The sequence below is a fragment of the Strix uralensis genome, chromosome 1, assembly GCF_047716275.1.
Source record: "Strix uralensis isolate ZFMK-TIS-50842 chromosome 1, bStrUra1, whole genome shotgun sequence".
NCBI lineage: Eukaryota > Metazoa > Chordata > Aves > Strigiformes > Strigidae > Strix > Strix uralensis.
In genome coordinates, this window is record NC_133972.1 from 8,716,262 (window position 1) to 8,731,049 (window position 14,788).

Consider the following 14,788-nt stretch of genomic DNA (forward strand, 5'->3'; position numbering starts at 1 on the left):
TTTTCAGGTGAAAAAGGTGGGTTTGGTGCTAAAATTGAGAGCTTGGTGCAGAAAAATGAGGCTTTTCTGGTGAAAAGGGCATTTTGTGCCCTAAAATTGCGAGCTTGTTGTAGGAAAATGAGGCTTTTTTACCCGAAAAAGGCAGGTTTTACCCTAAAATTGCGAGCTTGTTGTAGGAAAATGAGGCTTTTTTACCCGAAAAAGGCGGGTTTTACCCTAAAATTGAGAGCTTGTTGTAGGAAAATGAGGCTTTTCAGGTGAAAAAGGCGGGTTTTACCGTAAAATTGAGAGAGTGTTTCCGAAAAATGAGGCTTTTCAGGTGAAAAAGGTGGGTTTGGTGCAGAAAATTGAGAGCTCTGTGCAGAAAAATGAGGCTTTTTCACCCGAAAAAGGCATTTTGTGCCCGAAATTGAGAGCTTGGTGCAGAAAAATGAGGCTTTTCACCCCAAAAACGCGGGTTTAGCCCCCATGATAGGGTTTGTGCTGTAAAAAAGGAGAGGTAGGGCCCTGGAAACGAGGCACTGCTGCATAAAAGGGAGGTTGTTACCTGTAGAATCAAAACTTTGGATGCCAAAAATTAATCTTTGAGAGGTAAAATGGGGGTTTGTGCCCTAAAATTGAGAGCTTGGAGTAGGAAAATGAGGCTTTTAATCTGAAAAAGGAGGTTTGTGCCCTAAAATTGAGATATTGGTGAAGAAAAATGAGGCTTTTCACCCAAAAATTGAGAGCTTGTCCCTAAAATTGAGAGCTTGGAGTAGGAAAATGAGGCTTTTAATCTGAAAAAGGAGGTTTGTGCCCTAAAATTGAGATATTGGTGAAGAAAAATGAGGCTTTTCACCCAAAAATTGAGAGATTGTCCCTAAAATTGAGAGCTTGGAGTAGGAAAATGAGGCTTTTAATCTGAAAACGGAGGTTTGTGCCCTAAAATTGAGATATTGGTGCAGAAAAATGAGGCTTTTCCACCCAAAAAAGGTGGGTTTTACCCTAAAATTGAGAGCTTGGTGAAGAAAAATGATTCTTTTCACCCGCAGAAATGCGGTTTCTGCCCTAAAATGGAGAGCTTGGTACAGAAAAATGAGGCTTTTCATCTGAAAAATGCAGGTTTGGCCTTAAAATTGCACTATTGGTGCAGAAAAATGAGGCTTTTCACCCAAAAAAGGGAGCTTGTCCATAACATTGAAATATTGGTGCAGAAAAATGAGGCTTTTCAGGTGAAAAAGGTGGGTTTGGTGCTAAAATTGAGAGCTTGTTGCAGAAAAATGAGGCTTTACGTGTGAAAAAGACGGTTTGTGCCCTAAAATTGAGAGCTTGGAGTAGGAAAATGAGGCTTTTAATCTGAAAAAGGAGGTTTGTGCCCTAAAATTGAGATATTGGTGCAGAAAAATGAGGCTTTTCCACCCAAAAAAGGTGGGTTTTACCCTAAAATTGAGAGCTTGTTGCAGAAAAATGAGGCTTTTCAGCAGAAAAAGGTTGTTTCCGCCCTAAAATTGAGAGCTTGGTGCAGAAAAATGAGGCTTTTCACCCCAAAAACGCGGGTTTAGCCCCCATGATAGGGTTTGTGCTGTAAAAAAGGAGAGGTAGGGCCCTGGAAACGAGGCACTGCTGCATAAAAGGGAGGTTGTTACCTGTAGAATCAAAACTTTGGATGCCAAAAATTAATCTTTGAGAGGTAAAATGGGGGTTTGTGCCCTAAAATTGAGAGCTTGGAGTAGGAAAATGAGGCTTTTAATCTGAAAACGGAGGTTTGTGCCCTAAAATTGAGATATTGGTGCAGAAAAATGAGGCTTTTAACCTGAAAAAGGAGGTTTGTGCCCTAAAATTGAGATATTGGTGAAGAAAAATGAGGCTTTTCACCCAAAAATTGAGAGCTTGTCCCTAAAATTGGGAGCTTGGAGTAGGAAAATGAGGCTTTTAATCTTAAAAAGGAGGTTTGTGCCATAAATTGAGATATTGGTGAAGAAAAATGAGGCTTTTAATCTGAAAATTGAGAGCTTGTCCCTAAAATTGAGAGCTTGGTGCAGAAAAATGAGGCTTTTCACCCAAAAAAGGAGAGCTTGTCCATAACATTGAAATATTGGTGCAGAAAAATGAGGCTTTTCAGGTGAAAAAGGTGGGTTTGGTGCTAAAATTGAGAGCTTGGTGCAGAAAAATGAGGCTTTTCTGGTGAAAAGGGCATTTTGTGCCCTAAAATTGCGAGCTTGTTGTAGGAAAATGAGGCTTTTTTACCCGAAAAAGGCAGGTTTTACCCTAAAATTGAGAGCTTGTTGTAGGAAAATGAGGCTTTTTTACCCGAAAAAGGCGGGTTTTACCCTAAAATTGCGAGCTTGTTGTAGGAAAATGAGGCTTTTCAGGTGAAAAAGGCGGGTTTTACCGTAAAATTGAGAGAGTGTTTCCGAAAAATGAGGCTTTTCAGGTGAAAAAGGTGGGTTTGGTGCAGAAAATTGAGAGCTCTGTGCAGAAAAATGAGGCTTTTTCACCCGAAAAAGGCATTTTGTGCCCGAAATTGAGAGCTTGGTGCAGAAAAATGAGGCTTTTCACCCCAAAAACGCGGGTTTAGCCCCCATGATAGGGTTTGTGCTGTAAAAAAGGAGAGGTAGGGCCCTGGAAACGAGGCACTGCTGCATAAAAGGGAGGTTGTTACCTGTAGAATCAAAACTTTGGATGCCAAAAATTAATCTTTGAGAGGTAAAATGGGGGTTTGTGCCCTAAAATTGAGAGCTTGGAGTAGGAAAATGAGGCTTTTAATCTGAAAACGGAGGTTTGTGCCCTAAAATTGAGATATTGGTGCAGAAAAATGAGGCTTTTAACCTGAAAAAGGAGGTTTGTGCCCTAAAATTGAGATATTGGTGAAGAAAAATGAGGCTTTTCACCCAAAAATTGAGAGCTTGTCCCTAAAATTGGGAGCTTGGAGTAGGAAAATGAGGCTTTTAATCTGAAAAAGGAGGTTTGTGCCATAAATTGAGATATTGGTGAAGAAAAATGAGGCTTTTAATCTGAAAATTGAGAGCTTGTCCCTAAAATTGAGAGCTTGGTGCAGAAAAATGAGGCTTTTCACCCAAAAAAGGAGAGCTTGTCCATAACATTGAAATATTGGTGCAGAAAAATGAGGCTTTTCAGGTGAAAAAGGTGGGTTTGGTGCTAAAATTGAGAGCTTGGTGCAGAAAAATGAGGCTTTTCTGGTGAAAAGGGCATTTTGTGCCCTAAAATTGCGAGCTTGTTGTAGGAAAATGAGGCTTTTTTACCCGAAAAAGGCAGGTTTTACCCTAAAATTGAGAGCTTGTTGTAGGAAAATGAGGCTTTTTTACCCGAAAAAGGCGGGTTTTACCCTAAAATTGAGAGCTTGTTGTAGGAAAATGAGGCTTTTCAGGTGAAAAAGGCGGGTTTTACCGTAAAATTGAGAGAGTGTTTCCGAAAAATGAGGCTTTTCAGGTGAAAAAGGTGGGTTTGGTGCAGAAAATTGAGAGCTCTGTGCAGAAAAATGAGGCTTTTTCACCCGAAAAAGGCATTTTGTGCCCGAAATTGAGAGCTTGGTGCAGAAAAATGAGGCTTTTCACCCCAAAAACGCGGGTTTAGCCCCCATGATAGGGTTTGTGCTGTAAAAAAGGAGAGGTAGGGCCCTGGAAACGAGGCACTGCTGCATAAAAGGGAGGTTGTTACCTGTAGAATCAAAACTTTGGATGCCAAAAATTAATCTTTGAGAGGTAAAATGGGGGTTTGTGCCCTAAAATTGAGAGCTTGGAGTAGGAAAATGAGGCTTTTAATCTGAAAACGGAGGTTTGTGCCCTAAAATTGAGATATTGGTGCAGAAAAATGAGGCTTTTAACCTGAAAAAGGAGGTTTGTGCCCTAAAATTGAGATATTGGTGAAGAAAAATGAGGCTTTTCACCCAAAAATTGAGAGCTTGTCCCTAAAATTGGGAGCTTGGAGTAGGAAAATGAGGCTTTTAATCTTAAAAAGGAGGTTTCCGCCCTTAAATTGAGATATTGGTGAAGAAAAATGAGGCTTTTAATCTGAAAATTGAGAGCTTGTCCCTAAAATTGAGAGCTTGGTGCAGAAAAATGAGGCTTTTCACCCAAAAAAGGAGAGCTTGTCCATAACATTGAAATATTGGTGCAGAAAAATGAGGCTTTTCAGGTGAAAAAGGTGGGTTTGGTGCTAAAATTGAGAGCTTGGTGCAGAAAAATGAGGCTTTTCTGGTGAAAAGGGCATTTTGTGCCCTAAAATTGCGAGCTTGTTGTAGGAAAATGAGGCTTTTTTACCCGAAAAAGGCAGGTTTTACCCTAAAATTGAGAGCTTGTTGTAGGAAAATGAGGCTTTTTTACCCGAAAAAGGCGGGTTTTACCCTAAAATTGAGAGCTTGTTGTAGGAAAATGAGGCTTTTCAGGTGAAAAAGGCGGGTTTTACCGTAAAATTGAGAGAGTGTTTCCGAAAAATGAGGCTTTTCAGGTGAAAAAGGTGGGTTTGGTGCAGAAAATTGAGAGCTCTGTGCAGAAAAATGAGGCTTTTTCACCCGAAAAAGGCATTTTGTGCCCGAAATTGAGAGCTTGGTGCAGAAAAATGAGGCTTTTCACCCCAAAAACGCGGGTTTAGCCCCCATGATAGGGTTTGTGCTGTAAAAAAGGAGAGGTAGGGCCCTGGAAACGAGGCACTGCTGCATAAAAGGGAGGTTGTTACCTGTAGAATCAAAACTTTGGATGCCAAAAATTAATCTTTGAGAGGTAAAATGGGGGTTTGTGCCCTAAAATTGAGAGCTTGGAGTAGGAAAATGAGGCTTTTAATCTGAAAACGGAGGTTTGTGCCCTAAAATTGAGATATTGGTGCAGAAAAATGAGGCTTTTAACCTGAAAAAGGAGGTTTGTGCCCTAAAATTGAGATATTGGTGAAGAAAAATGAGGCTTTTCACCCAAAAATTGAGAGCTTGTCCCTAAAATTGGGAGCTTGGAGTAGGAAAATGAGGCTTTTAATCTTAAAAAGGAGGTTTCCGCCCTTAAATTGAGATATTGGTGAAGAAAAATGAGGCTTTTAATCTGAAAATTGAGAGCTTGTCCCTAAAATTGAGAGCTTGGTGCAGAAAAATGAGGCTTTTCACCCAAAAAAGGAGAGCTTGTCCATAACATTGAAATATTGGTGCAGAAAAATGAGGCTTTTCAGGTGAAAAAGGCAGGTTTTACCCTAAAATTGAGAGTTTGGTGCAGAAAAATGAGGCTTTTCTGGTGAAAAGGGCATTTTGTGCCCTAAAATTGCGAGCTTGTTGTAGGAAAATGAGGCTTTTTTACCCGAAAAAGGCAGGTTTTACCCTAAAATTGCGAGCTTGTTGTAGGAAAATGAGGCTTTTTTACCCGAAAAAGGCGGGTTTTACCCTAAAATTGAGAGCTTGTTGTAGGAAAATGAGGCTTTTCAGGTGAAAAAGGCGGGTTTGGTGCAGAAAATTGAGAGCTCTGTGCAGAAAAATGAGGCTTTTTCACCCGAAAAAGGCATTTTGTGCCCGAAATTGAGAGCTTGGTGCAGAAAAATGAGGCTTTTCACCCCAAAAACGCGGGTTTAGCCCCCATGATAGGGTTTGTGCTGTAAAAAAGGAGAGGTAGGGCCCTGGAAACGAGGCACTGCTGCATAAAAGGGAGGTTGTTACCTGTAGAATCAAAACTTTGGATGCCAAAAATTAATCTTTGAGAGGTAAAATGGGGGTTTGTGCCCTAAAATTGAGAGCTTGGAGTAGGAAAATGAGGCTTTTAATCTGAAAAAGGAGGTTTGTGCCCTAAAATTGAGATATTGGTGCAGAAAAATGAGGCTTTTAACCTGAAAAAGGAGGTTTGTGCCCTAAAATTGAGATATTGGTGAAGAAAAATGAGGCTTTTCACCCAAAAATTGAGAGCTTGTCCCTAAAATTGGGAGCTTGGAGTAGGAAAATGAGGCTTTTAATCTGAAAAAGGAGGTTTGTGCCATAAATTGAGATATTGGTGAAGAAAAATGAGGCTTTTAATCTGAAAATTGAGAGCTTGTCCCTAAAATTGAGAGCTTGGTGCAGAAAAATGAGGCTTTTCACCCAAAAAAGGAGAGCTTGTCCATAACATTGAAATATTGGTGCAGAAAAATGAGGCTTTTCAGGTGAAAAAGGTGGGTTTGGTGCTAAAATTGAGAGCTTGGTGCAGAAAAATGAGGCTTTTCTGGTGAAAAGGGCATTTTGTGCCCTAAAATTGCGAGCTTGTTGTAGGAAAATGAGGCTTTTTTACCCGAAAAAGGCAGGTTTTACCCTAAAATTGAGAGCTTGTTGTAGGAAAATGAGGCTTTTTTACCCGAAAAAGGCGGGTTTTACCCTAAAATTGAGAGCTTGTTGTAGGAAAATGAGGCTTTTCAGGTGAAAAAGGCGGGTTTTACCGTAAAATTGAGAGAGTGTTTCCGAAAAATGAGGCTTTTCAGGTGAAAAAGGTGGGTTTGGTGCAGAAAATTGAGAGCTCTGTGCAGAAAAATGAGGCTTTTTCACCCGAAAAAGGCATTTTGTGCCCGAAATTGAGAGCTTGGTGCAGAAAAATGAGGCTTTTCACCCCAAAAACGCGGGTTTAGCCCCCATGATAGGGTTTGTGCTGTAAAAAAGGAGAGGTAGGGCCCTGGAAACGAGGCACTGCTGCATAAAAGGGAGGTTGTTACCTGTAGAATCAAAACTTTGGATGCCAAAAATTAATCTTTGAGAGGTAAAATGGGGGTTTGTGCCCTAAAATTGAGAGCTTGGAGTAGGAAAATGAGGCTTTTAATCTGAAAACGGAGGTTTGTGCCCTAAAATTGAGATATTGGTGCAGAAAAATGAGGCTTTTAACCTGAAAAAGGAGGTTTGTGCCCTAAAATTGAGATATTGGTGAAGAAAAATGAGGCTTTTCACCCAAAAATTGAGAGCTTGTCCCTAAAATTGGGAGCTTGGAGTAGGAAAATGAGGCTTTTAATCTGAAAAAGGAGGTTTGTGCCATAAATTGAGATATTGGTGAAGAAAAATGAGGCTTTTAATCTGAAAATTGAGAGCTTGTCCCTAAAATTGAGAGCTTGGTGCAGAAAAATGAGGCTTTTCACCCAAAAAAGGAGAGCTTGTCCATAACATTGAAATATTGGTGCAGAAAAATGAGGCTTTTCAGGTGAAAAAGGTGGGTTTGGTGCTAAAATTGAGAGCTTGGTGCAGAAAAATGAGGCTTTTCTGGTGAAAAGGGCATTTTGTGCCCTAAAATTGCGAGCTTGTTGTAGGAAAATGAGGCTTTTTTACCCGAAAAAGGCAGGTTTTACCCTAAAATTGAGAGCTTGTTGTAGGAAAATGAGGCTTTTTTACCCGAAAAAGGCGGGTTTTACCCTAAAATTGAGAGCTTGTTGTAGGAAAATGAGGCTTTTCAGGTGAAAAAGGCGGGTTTTACCGTAAAATTGAGAGAGTGTTTCCGAAAAATGAGGCTTTTCAGGTGAAAAAGGTGGGTTTGGTGCAGAAAATTGAGAGCTCTGTGCAGAAAAATGAGGCTTTTTCACCCGAAAAAGGCATTTTGTGCCCGAAATTGAGAGCTTGGTGCAGAAAAATGAGGCTTTTCACCCCAAAAACGCGGGTTTAGCCCCCATGATAGGGTTTGTGCTGTAAAAAAGGAGAGGTAGGGCCCTGGAAACGAGGCACTGCTGCATAAAAGGGAGGTTGTTACCTGTAGAATCAAAACTTTGGATGCCAAAAATTAATCTTTGAGAGGTAAAATGGGGGTTTGTGCCCTAAAATTGAGAGCTTGGAGTAGGAAAATGAGGCTTTTAATCTGAAAAAGGAGGTTTGTGCCCTAAAATTGAGATATTGGTGAAGAAAAATGAGGCTTTTCACCCAAAAATTGAGAGCTTGTCCCTAAAATTGAGAGCTTGGAGTAGGAAAATGAGGCTTTTAATCTGAAAAAGGAGGTTTGTGCCCTAAAATTGAGATATTGGTGAAGAAAAATGAGGCTTTTCACCCAAAAATTGAGAGATTGTCCCTAAAATTGAGAGCTTGGAGTAGGAAAATGAGGCTTTTAATCTGAAAACGGAGGTTTGTGCCCTAAAATTGAGATATTGGTGCAGAAAAATGAGGCTTTTCCACCCAAAAAAGGTGGGTTTTACCCTAAAATTGAGAGCTTGGTGAAGAAAAATGATTCTTTTCACCCGCAGAAATGCGGTTTCTGCCCTAAAATGGAGAGCTTGGTACAGAAAAATGAGGCTTTTCATCTGAAAAATGCAGGTTTGGCCTTAAAATTGCACTATTGGTGCAGAAAAATGAGGCTTTTCACCCAAAAAAGGGAGCTTGTCCATAACATTGAAATATTGGTGCAGAAAAATGAGGCTTTTCAGGTGAAAAAGGTGGGTTTGGTGCTAAAATTGAGAGCTTGTTGCAGAAAAATGAGGCTTTACGTGTGAAAAAGACGGTTTGTGCCCTAAAATTGAGAGCTTGGAGTAGGAAAATGAGGCTTTTAATCTGAAAAAGGAGGTTTGTGCCCTAAAATTGAGATATTGGTGCAGAAAAATGAGGCTTTTCCACCCAAAAAAGGTGGGTTTTACCCTAAAATTGAGAGCTTGTTGCAGAAAAATGAGGCTTTTCAGCAGAAAAAGGTTGTTTCCGCCCTAAAATTGAGAGCTTGGTACAGAAAAATGAGGTTTTTCACCCCAAAAGCGTGGGTTTAGCCCCCATGATAGGGTTTGTGCTGTATAAAAGTAGAGTTAGGGCCCAGGAAACGAGGCACTGCTGCATAAAAGGGAGGTTGTTACCTGTAGAATCAAAACTTTGGATGCCAAAAATTAATCTTTGAGAGGTAAAATGGGGGTTTGTGCCCTAAAATTGAGAGCTTGGAGTAGGAAAATGAGGCTTTTAATCTGAAAAAGGAGGTTTGTGCCCTAAAATTGAGATATTGGTGCAGAAAAATGAGGCTTTTAACCTGAAAAAGGAGGTTTGTGCCCTAAAATTGAGATATTGGTGAAGAAAAATGAGGCTTTTCACCCAAAAATTGAGAGCTTGTCCCTAAAATTGGGAGCTTGGAGTAGGAAAATGAGGCTTTTAATCTGAAAAAGGAGGTTTGTGCCATAAATTGAGATATTGGTGAAGAAAAATGAGGCTTTTAATCTGAAAATTGAGAGCTTGTCCCTAAAATTGAGAGCTTGGTGCAGAAAAATGAGGCTTTTCACCCAAAAAAGGAGAGCTTGTCCATAACATTGAAATATTGGTGCAGAAAAATGAGGCTTTTCAGGTGAAAAAGGTGGGTTTGGTGCTAAAATTGAGAGCTTGGTGCAGAAAAATGAGGCTTTTCTGGTGAAAAGGGCATTTTGTGCCCTAAAATTGCGAGCTTGTTGTAGGAAAATGAGGCTTTTTTACCCGAAAAAGGCAGGTTTTACCCTAAAATTGAGAGCTTGTTGTAGGAAAATGAGGCTTTTTTACCCGAAAAAGGCGGGTTTTACCCTAAAATTGAGAGCTTGTTGTAGGAAAATGAGGCTTTTCAGGTGAAAAAGGCGGGTTTTACCGTAAAATTGAGAGAGTGTTTCCGAAAAATGAGGCTTTTCAGGTGAAAAAGGTGGGTTTGGTGCAGAAAATTGAGAGCTCTGTGCAGAAAAATGAGGCTTTTTCACCCGAAAAAGGCATTTTGTGCCCGAAATTGAGAGCTTGGTGCAGAAAAATGAGGCTTTTCACCCCAAAAACGCGGGTTTAGCCCCCATGATAGGGTTTGTGCTGTAAAAAAGGAGAGGTAGGGCCCTGGAAACGAGGCACTGCTGCATAAAAGGGAGGTTGTTACCTGTAGAATCAAAACTTTGGATGCCAAAAATTAATCTTTGAGAGGTAAAATGGGGGTTTGTGCCCTAAAATTGAGAGCTTGGAGTAGGAAAATGAGGCTTTTAATCTGAAAACGGAGGTTTGTGCCCTAAAATTGAGATATTGGTGCAGAAAAATGAGGCTTTTAACCTGAAAAAGGAGGTTTGTGCCCTAAAATTGAGATATTGGTGAAGAAAAATGAGGCTTTTCACCCAAAAATTGAGAGCTTGTCCCTAAAATTGGGAGCTTGGAGTAGGAAAATGAGGCTTTTAATCTTAAAAAGGAGGTTTGTGCCATAAATTGAGATATTGGTGAAGAAAAATGAGGCTTTTAATCTGAAAATTGAGAGCTTGTCCCTAAAATTGAGAGCTTGGTGCAGAAAAATGAGGCTTTTCACCCAAAAAAGGAGAGCTTGTCCATAACATTGAAATATTGGTGCAGAAAAATGAGGCTTTTCAGGTGAAAAAGGTGGGTTTGGTGCTAAAATTGAGAGCTTGGTGCAGAAAAATGAGGCTTTTCTGGTGAAAAGGGCATTTTGTGCCCTAAAATTGCGAGCTTGTTGTAGGAAAATGAGGCTTTTTTACCCGAAAAAGGCAGGTTTTACCCTAAAATTGAGAGCTTGTTGTAGGAAAATGAGGCTTTTTTACCCGAAAAAGGCGGGTTTTACCCTAAAATTGAGAGCTTGTTGTAGGAAAATGAGGCTTTTCAGGTGAAAAAGGCGGGTTTTACCGTAAAATTGAGAGAGTGTTTCCGAAAAATGAGGCTTTTCAGGTGAAAAAGGTGGGTTTGGTGCAGAAAATTGAGAGCTCTGTGCAGAAAAATGAGGCTTTTTCACCCGAAAAAGGCATTTTGTGCCCGAAATTGAGAGCTTGGTGCAGAAAAATGAGGCTTTTCACCCCAAAAACGCGGGTTTAGCCCCCATGATAGGGTTTGTGCTGTAAAAAAGGAGAGGTAGGGCCCTGGAAACGAGGCACTGCTGCATAAAAGGGAGGTTGTTACCTGTAGAATCAAAACTTTGGATGCCAAAAATTAATCTTTGAGAGGTAAAATGGGGGTTTGTGCCCTAAAATTGAGAGCTTGGAGTAGGAAAATGAGGCTTTTAATCTGAAAACGGAGGTTTGTGCCCTAAAATTGAGATATTGGTGCAGAAAAATGAGGCTTTTAACCTGAAAAAGGAGGTTTGTGCCCTAAAATTGAGATATTGGTGAAGAAAAATGAGGCTTTTCACCCAAAAATTGAGAGCTTGTCCCTAAAATTGGGAGCTTGGAGTAGGAAAATGAGGCTTTTAATCTTAAAAAGGAGGTTTCCGCCCTTAAATTGAGATATTGGTGAAGAAAAATGAGGCTTTTAATCTGAAAATTGAGAGCTTGTCCCTAAAATTGAGAGCTTGGTGCAGAAAAATGAGGCTTTTCACCCAAAGAAGGAGAGCTTGTCCATAACATTGAAATATTGGTGCAGAAAAATGAGGCTTTTCAGGTGAAAAAGGTGGGTTTGGTGCTAAAATTGAGAGCTTGGTGCAGAAAAATGAGGCTTTTCTGGTGAAAAGGGCATTTTGTGCCCTAAAATTGCGAGCTTGTTGTAGGAAAATGAGGCTTTTTTACCCGAAAAAGGCAGGTTTTACCCTAAAATTGAGAGCTTGTTGTAGGAAAATGAGGCTTTTTTACCCGAAAAAGGCGGGTTTTACCCTAAAATTGAGAGCTTGTTGTAGGAAAATGAGGCTTTTCAGGTGAAAAAGGCGGGTTTTACCGTAAAATTGAGAGAGTGTTTCCGAAAAATGAGGCTTTTCAGGTGAAAAAGGTGGGTTTGGTGCAGAAAATTGAGAGCTCTGTGCAGAAAAATGAGGCTTTTTCACCCGAAAAAGGCATTTTGTGCCCGAAATTGAGAGCTTGGTGCAGAAAAATGAGGCTTTTCACCCCAAAAACGCGGGTTTAGCCCCCATGATAGGGTTTGTGCTGTAAAAAAGGAGAGGTAGGGCCCTGGAAACGAGGCACTGCTGCATAAAAGGGAGGTTGTTACCTGTAGAATCAAAACTTTGGATGCCAAAAATTAATCTTTGAGAGGTAAAATGGGGGTTTGTGCCCTAAAATTGAGAGCTTGGAGTAGGAAAATGAGGCTTTTAATCTGAAAAAGGAGGTTTGTGCCCTAAAATTGAGATATTGGTGAAGAAAAATGAGGCTTTTCACCCAAAAATTGAGAGCTTGTCCCTAAAATTGAGAGCTTGGAGTAGGAAAATGAGGCTTTTAATCTGAAAAAGGAGGTTTGTGCCCTAAAATTGAGATATTGGTGAAGAAAAATGAGGCTTTTCACCTAAAAATTGAGAGATTGTCCCTAAAATTGAGAGCTTGGAGTAGGAAAATGAGGCTTTTAATCTGAAAACGGAGGTTTGTGCCCTAAAATTGAGATATTGGTGCAGAAAAATGAGGCTTTTCCACCCAAAAAAGGTGGGTTTTACCCTAAAATTGAGAGCTTGGTGAAGAAAAATGATTCTTTTCACCCGCAGAAATGCGGTTTCTGCCCTAAAATGGAGAGCTTGGTACAGAAAAATGAGGCTTTTCATCTGAAAAATGCAGGTTTGGCCTTAAAATTGCACTATTGGTGCAGAAAAATGAGGCTTTTCACCCAAAAAAGGGAGCTTGTCCATAACATTGAAATATTGGTGCAGAAAAATGAGGCTTTTCAGGTGAAAAAGGTGGGTTTGGTGCTAAAATTGAGAGCTTGTTGCAGAAAAATGAGGCTTTACGTGTGAAAAAGACGGTTTGTGCCCTAAAATTGAGAGCTTGGAGTAGGAAAATGAGGCTTTTAATCTGAAAAAGGAGGTTTGTGCCCTAAAATTGAGATATTGGTGCAGAAAAATGAGGCTTTTCCACCCAAAAAAGGTGGGTTTTACCCTAAAATTGAGAGCTTGTTGCAGAAAAATGAGGCTTTTCAGCAGAAAAAGGTTGTTTCCGCCCTAAAATTGAGAGCTTGGTACAGAAAAATGAGGTTTTTCACCCCAAAAGCGTGGGTTTAGCCCCCATGATAGGGTTTGTGCTGTATAAAAGTAGAGTTAGGGCCCAGGAAACGAGGCACTGCTGCATAAAAGGGAGGTTGTTACCTGTAGAATCAAAACTTTGGATGCCAAAAATTAATCTTTGAGAGGTAAAATGGGGGTTTGTGCCCTAAAATTGAGAGCTTGGAGTAGGAAAATGAGGCTTTTAATCTGAAAACGGAGGTTTGTGCCCTAAAATTGAGATATTGGTGCAGAAAAATGAGGCTTTTAACCTGAAAAAGGAGGTTTGTGCCCTAAAATTGAGATATTGGTGAAGAAAAATGAGGCTTTTCACCCAAAAATTGAGAGCTTGTCCCTAAAATTGGGAGCTTGGAGTAGGAAAATGAGGCTTTTAATCTTAAAAAGGAGGTTTGTGCCATAAATTGAGATATTGGTGAAGAAAAATGAGGCTTTTAATCTGAAAATTGAGAGCTTGTCCCTAAAATTGAGAGCTTGGTGCAGAAAAATGAGGCTTTTCACCCAAAAAAGGAGAGCTTGTCCATAACATTGAAATATTGGTGCAGAAAAATGAGGCTTTTCAGGTGAAAAAGGTGGGTTTGGTGCTAAAATTGAGAGCTTGGTGCAGAAAAATGAGGCTTTTCTGGTGAAAAGGGCATTTTGTGCCCTAAAATTGCGAGCTTGTTGTAGGAAAATGAGGCTTTTTTACCCGAAAAAGGCAGGTTTTACCCTAAAATTGAGAGCTTGTTGTAGGAAAATGAGGCTTTTTTACCCGAAAAAGGCGGGTTTTACCCTAAAATTGAGAGCTTGTTGTAGGAAAATGAGGCTTTTCAGGTGAAAAAGGCGGGTTTTACCGTAAAATTGAGAGAGTGTTTCCGAAAAATGAGGCTTTTCAGGTGAAAAAGGTGGGTTTGGTGCAGAAAATTGAGAGCTCTGTGCAGAAAAATGAGGCTTTTTCACCCGAAAAAGGCATTTTGTGCCCGAAATTGAGAGCTTGGTGCAGAAAAATGAGGCTTTTCACCCCAAAAACGCGGGTTTAGCCCCCATGATAGGGTTTGTGCTGTAAAAAAGGAGAGGTAGGGCCCTGGAAACGAGGCACTGCTGCATAAAAGGGAGGTTGTTACCTGTAGAATCAAAACTTTGGATGCCAAAAATTAATCTTTGAGAGGTAAAATGGGGGTTTGTGCCCTAAAATTGAGAGCTTGGAGTAGGAAAATGAGGCTTTTAATCTGAAAACGGAGGTTTGTGCCCTAAAATTGAGATATTGGTGCAGAAAAATGAGGCTTTTAACCTGAAAAAGGAGGTTTGTGCCCTAAAATTGAGATATTGGTGAAGAAAAATGAGGCTTTTCACCCAAAAATTGAGAGCTTGTCCCTAAAATTGGGAGCTTGGAGTAGGAAAATGAGGCTTTTAATCTTAAAAAGGAGGTTTGTGCCATAAATTGAGATATTGGTGAAGAAAAATGAGGCTTTTAATCTGAAAATTGAGAGCTTGTCCCTAAAATTGAGAGCTTGGTGCAGAAAAATGAGGCTTTTCACCCAAAAAAGGAGAGCTTGTCCATAACATTGAAATATTGGTGCAGAAAAATGAGGCTTTTCAGGTGAAAAAGGTGGGTTTGGTGCTAAAATTGAGAGCTTGGTGCAGAAAAATGAGGCTTTTCTGGTGAAAAGGGCATTTTGTGCCCTAAAATTGCGAGCTTGTTGTAGGAAAATGAGGCTTTTTTACCCGAAAAAGGCAGGTTTTACCCTAAAATTGAGAGCTTGTTGTAGGAAAATGAGGCTTTTTTACCCGAAAAAGGCGGGTTTTACCCTAAAATTGAGAGCTTGTTGTAGGAAAATGAGGCTTTTCAGGTGAAAAAGGCGGGTTTTACCGTAAAATTGAGAGAGTGTTTCCGAAAAATGAGGCTTTTCAGGTGAAAAAGGTGGGTTTGGTGCAGAAAATTGAGAGCTCTGTGCAGAAAAATGAGGCTTTTTCACCCGAAAAAGGCATTTTGTGCCCGAAATTGAGAGCTTGGTGCAGAAAAATGAGGC